Source organism: Benincasa hispida, chromosome 8 (assembly GCF_027475165.1).
Source record: "Benincasa hispida cultivar pf3 chromosome 8, pf3_genome.v1.1, whole genome shotgun sequence".
NCBI classification, from domain to species: Eukaryota; Viridiplantae; Streptophyta; class Magnoliopsida; order Cucurbitales; family Cucurbitaceae; genus Benincasa; species Benincasa hispida.
This window is the reverse complement of record NC_143485.1, coordinates 17,113,835-17,119,860: the sequence shown is the minus strand read 5'-3', so window position 1 is coordinate 17,119,860 and position 6,026 is coordinate 17,113,835. Positions and strand designations below refer to the sequence as shown.

Below are 6,026 nucleotides of genomic sequence, written 5' to 3'. Positions count from 1 at the left end.
CTTTTAGAAAAAGAAGTAGATAAGTATAAAAAATCACAGAGATATTTGAGATATGAAGCATATCTACAACTAAAAGGCTACAAATGTGTGGCAAAAGAGAAATGAAACCAAGTCCACACATTTTCATTTTCAAAAAGGATTAAAAAAGAAAAGAAACAAAAAGTAAAAGTATATCATATGCCTTTTCATTTTCAGAAAAAGATTTTTTTTAATAAAAAACGCGTACCAAAGGTCTTATCACAAAGTTTTGATTTAAATTCTCTCTCATTAACAATATATGTGTTGCCAAATTAGAGGGTAAGCAAAAATTCCAAGGATGTTTTTGTTCATTACCATACTATTTTCAGCATTCATTAGACCAATTTTGTAACATATATTATTCCACTCTCAACACAGAAATGGAATTATTTACATCAATAATATAATATTTATAGTACTATTATTGGTTCATGCACATATCATTAATTCTTTGTTTAAGCTTCCTTGCTGATGTTGTCTTGTCTATCAACAGGTCTTCCTCCTCCAGCAAGCAGATTTTTTTATGGATTTGTGCTGACGTGGCCATCGGTATCGCTAACCTCGGATCGTGGCAGAGGTGGGGGCGGCTGATTTGGATCATGTCTTGGATTAGCTCCCGGATCAGTATAGTCATTTATCACAATCGTTGTGTCTTGCTTATCTGACATGATGTTAGGATTTTATTTTTCTATACTATTCAAGACACGAACTACACAAAGGGTTCCATTTTGCATACCTGAACGGGGCGTGATCCGAGCCGAGGTAATGAGGGCAAACGAGAGCAAGAGGAAGATCATGAGGCGAGCTTTGAAATAATCCATGGAATTGTAATTCCTTTGTGTTTGAAAGATTATTGGTAATTGGGGATGTGAAGTGAAGAAGTTCTATATATTTACATAGAGAGAAATGACGAAACTATTTGAAGGTTTTATTTTGTTGAAATTGGAGAATTGATGGATGGAAAGTTGTGAAGTTTTGCAAGTCAAAAAAGGGACAAAACGTCGCTGTTTGTGATAACTTGCAAACCTAATATCTTAATTTATACATACTTTAATTAATTCCCTCTCATTTAAACGGCTACGATTACTTCTTCCCAATTAAAAAAGAGGTTCCTCAAATATTATCATAAATGGGTCTGTCTAAGCATATTGATTGTGATGAAGAAGAAAGACATGAATAATTATCACTCATTCAAGTCAATAGAAGTATAGCTCAACTAGTATAATGGACATGTATAGTTTCTTTCGAGGATTCAAATTTTCATACTCCATTTATTGTTGTACTATACATGGTTGATTGGTTTGATCCTTATCCGGCAATTGTTGAGCCAAAAAAGAGTTTCACACAAAATATGGAACTTTTTTTTTTGGGTCTTTTTAAATATAGAAAAAATTTTAAAAATTTTTAGATTTTATAGAAAAAAATTTCAAAAGTACAAACACTTTAGAACATTTTGCTATAAAGGGTAAATATTATTAGGATTTTTCTATATATAAAAATTTTCCCTTTTTTTTTCTAATTTAACACTAAAAAATATATAATGATATATATTTTAGGAAAATTATTTCAAATGGTAAAACTATTGAAAATATTTACAAGATATAGCAACTTTTTTGAATTATCAATGATAAACATTGATAGACATTGATAGACACTGATAGACTTCTATTAGTGTCTATTAATATCACTATATCAACATCTATTATGAATAGTTCTAAAATTTTGCCATATTTTGTAAATATTTTTATTTATTTTTCTATATTTAAAAATAGCCCTATATTTTATGGCTAAACTAATTTATACATTGTACAAGTACACTCAACTTTTTGATATTGTAAGATGTGGCCTTACTCGTAGAATGGCAAAATCCAGGTAGATAATATAAAAAATACATATAGTATGTAAGGATATTAGAATTGACTTAGCGTCGCTGTTTATACATCTTTAGGAAGATTTTCCATTTTAGTGTATAAACAACGAATGCTAAGTCAACTCTAACATCCCTAAATACCAAATGTATTTTCTTATAATTGTCCATCTGAACTTTGTCATTTCTATGAGGACCTCAGCTTTACAATGTCAAAAAATCGGGTGTACTTTTACTCTTGACAAAAATTTAAAGATTTGGATCTTCACCTTCACATGTTGAATGAAAAAAAAATCAATTTGAAAAACAATTAGTTTAGTCTCTAAACTTTAATTTGAGGTCTATATGTATTCTTTTCATAAACTTTAAAAAGTATTTTATATGTCCCTAAATTTTTAATTTATTGGGAATATGTCTTTAAACTAATTTTTATTTATGTGTAATTGGTCTCTTGTCAATCTAAAATATTTAAAAATTAATTGATTCAAGATATAAATTTGAATTTATATCTCAAATAATCATAAATTTTCAAAAAAAAAAAAATTGCAAAGGAAATTTTCAATTTTGTATTTAGTAAAGCTGCCAATTCTGAAAAATATCTGATTAATTTTGTAACTTTGAAATTTATAAAACTAGATAAGTCGACATAGTCCTCAAAATTTATGGACTAAAATTATATCACTCGTACTTAAAATTTATAACATGGAAGATCCCACAAGATCGTCTCACACAAATTATGCCACTTTATTACTTAAGTCTTTATTATTTTGTGCCTCGTTTATAATGTACTACAAGTAAATATTAGGGTTTTGGTTGCATATAAGGTAGTATGGTATAATGGGATAAATTAATTTTTTTAAAAGAAAATAGCAAAACCTAAAATTATTTCCAAATATAATATCCCAAATATATAGGATTTTGGTTGCATAATTTTATTGTCTATCGGTGATAGACACTAATAGACATTTATTAGTGATAGTGATAGTACTATTTATCACTAATAGACATCTATCACTATCACTAATAGATGTCTATTAGTGTCTATCACTGATAGATAGTGACATTTTATTATATTTGAAAATATTTCTAACAATTTTGTCATTTAAAACAATTACTTGATATACGGTGATATTTCTTACTTCTAGGAAAACACCTGCATCTCTATTCTAAGGGAAACAACATTTATAGAATTTGAAAAAATAGGTGTTTTTCTACAAAATTGTTATTATTTGTATCTTCCATCGTTATTTACAAAATATCAACTGACGCCTAAAATCTAAATTATGGTAGTGGACTAATACACTTTTATCAGAACTAGAAGTCGATCAATGATAGACTTTTATCACTACTAAATTCCATTCACAACCATAATGATAAAAGTCTATAAATGATAGTCTTATATCACTGATAGACTCCATTCATAATTGAAATATGTCAATGAAAACAACTATAAGTTATATCGCTAATGATAAGAATTTGGCATTGATAGACATGAGCTATGAAATGAAACCTATTAGTGATTAATATCTAACTCCTATCACTAATTTAAGTCTTGTCTATTGGTTAGGATGTGAATGAGTTCTATTAGCTTCTATCACTAATATTGAGTTTGATTGTACTTTGAATTCTTCCGAATTATTAGTTTATTTATTGAGATGGAGTTGATAGTCTATGTTGCATTATGTTTCTTCCTTGTTGATTTCTTTTTTATTTAATTGCTTCTTTTAATTGATGTATCAAAATTTATCAAGACCTTTAATCAATCAAATAATATTTATAATTACAAATCATGAACTTTAACTAATAGATAATATGAGTAGCAATAACAGGTCAAACCATAGGGAGCCTAAGATAGAATCTCTCTAAGTTGAACTAGTCCTTGGAAGCAGTAAAAAAAAGGGGGAGATTTTGGATTAACAAGAAAAACTAAATGTAGAAAAGTAAAGTGTGGAAAATAAGATAGATTGAGAGAGAGAACGATGCACAAGATTACCTTTGCTGATTAAGAGATCGTTGGACTATTTATGGATTAATTCATAAATTTAACATATGAAACAGGTTAATGGTTATATATTTATTAATTGTCTATCCAATAATACTAGATAGACTAGCTTAATAGAAAATCAACATGGATTCAATTCCAAAGTTAACTAAATAGTTATCACGCAAAGTCTACCATTCAATTAATTGCATTAAATTCTTGAATGGATGAGGATATTAGATTAAACTAACCTTGTCTAACCTAACACTTTTCTATTCTTTAGGTTTCATTATCTTTCATTACTGGTGACCTTAGTATAATAATGCTAGAGGTCGAACTATAATTATAATTAAACCTATTCGCTACTCAAGTTAAACATGCTTTCATTACAAATCCCAGCATACATTGAATACATGAACAATCTATGTTTTGATACGTCTGATCTATCACATTAATCGAACATATATCGAGCATGGATTTAAGAAAGGAAATAGAAAACAAGAAGATGAGATGAACTCAAGTACATTCATCAAAATCTTATTGATCCATAAATAAATATCCAACAAACCTCAAAATCAATATTTGGGCCTTTAGCGATCATTAACACATAATACGCTACGCATAATCTTCATTATAACTCAAGAACAAAAAAAAATCTCAAGAGAATAACAAAAATGAGCCTAGTGCTCCTAAAATCGGCTGACTACTTCCCTTCTCCCTAAAATGGAAGAACTATTCATAGAAACCGTGAGCACCGCGGTGCTATGGACCCTTTCCATAGAGATGCAACAACCTTTCCTTGCTCATGCACGCATGCTTGCATTATATTGTCGTGGGCATCTCTATGCTTGATGGGTGTTATGGCGCCTCAAGGATAGTGTTGCAGCACCATGCCTCCTCGAGGACTTTTTCGTCTTTTTATGTCCCTTTGAAGTCTGAATGCTCTAACAAGCTCCTAATTGCTCCAAATCAACTCCAAATTAATGGTCCGTAATGCTCCAAAATGCATGTATTTCTGGAGTTCCTACAAATATAAACATTTGAACACATTAACTATTCTAAACGAGTAAGATTAGAGACACTGAGATAGCTCATTTAGGGAGATATCACTATTATATTAAGTTAACTTCTTATGTTGTTGCTTTTTTTTTTCTCTTTTGCATTATGTTTTTTCTAATCTGTTTGACTTTATTTGGTTATTGTTTAGTTGATAGACTAGTATTATGACTGACTAAATTGACTTAAATTAGTGATAGGAATTTGTCACTAATAGAGTTCTATCACTAAGATAGACTTGTATTAATGATCTTGATGAAAGTGTATGATCTATATGACAATCTTAAAAGTAAATGAATAAGGTTTAATTAAATTAATTTAAACTTTCTGTACTGTAATATTTTTCAAAATTATGAATAATTGATAAATAGCTCTCTTTAATATCTATTAAAATGCCTATTGTAAATATGAAAATTTTACCAAAACTAAATTTATTGTTTTTTATAATTTTTCAAAGTAAAATGTTTCGCTTAAGGGTAGATTTTTTCGAAATATGAATGTATATGTTTTTTATGCAAATTGACCAATTATAATATGAGAGAAAAAAAAAGTTCTAACTTCACAACTTACACCACAAAAAATTCCATTCATTGGGTCAAATCTATGATACATTTGGATTTACAATGACAATGAATAAAAATAACTTAATATTGTTGAAGGTTCAAAATCGAAAAGATGAACAAACTTCAACCTTTTATAAGATATATATGGATTATTTTATCTAATAAATTTTCAAGAAAAAATATGGATAACTATTTGTTGTAATAAAATGGCTCTTTTACAACTAGACCTCAATCCAAACAGAAAAGCCCAAAAGAATTCAGGTTTGTATTTTGGCCCAAGTAAATTCGGTGGTAGGTGTCACTTGTGATTCTTGTTTTGCCATGTTGCTAAAGAGGAAAATATTAGATGAAGAAAAAGCTTTTGCATGTACGAATTCTTCTCATTTTTCTCTTTCAAGTTCTCTCTCTAGGATTAGACTTTCTCTCAAACCTCTCTCTAACATTCTTGCATTTTCTGAGTGAATCGATGAGAAATATGAGTGATTTTCAGCACGTAAATCACTAAGAATGAAGAGGGGAATGTCACACCCCGCACCAGATT

At 29.0% G+C, this 6,026-nt stretch overlaps 1 long non-coding RNA gene across 1 annotated transcript; it reads right to left on the bottom strand.

The window, feature by feature from the left end:
* Positions 1-319: 319 nt before the first annotated feature.
* LOC150034403 (uncharacterized) lies at positions 320-1,030 on the bottom strand. Its single transcript, XR_016531022.1, has 2 exons — positions 755-1,030; positions 320-679 (listed from the first exon to the last, which is right to left on the bottom strand). It is a non-coding gene; the product is annotated as an uncharacterized LOC150034403 (long non-coding RNA).
* Positions 1,031-6,026: the final 4,996 nt, after the last annotated feature.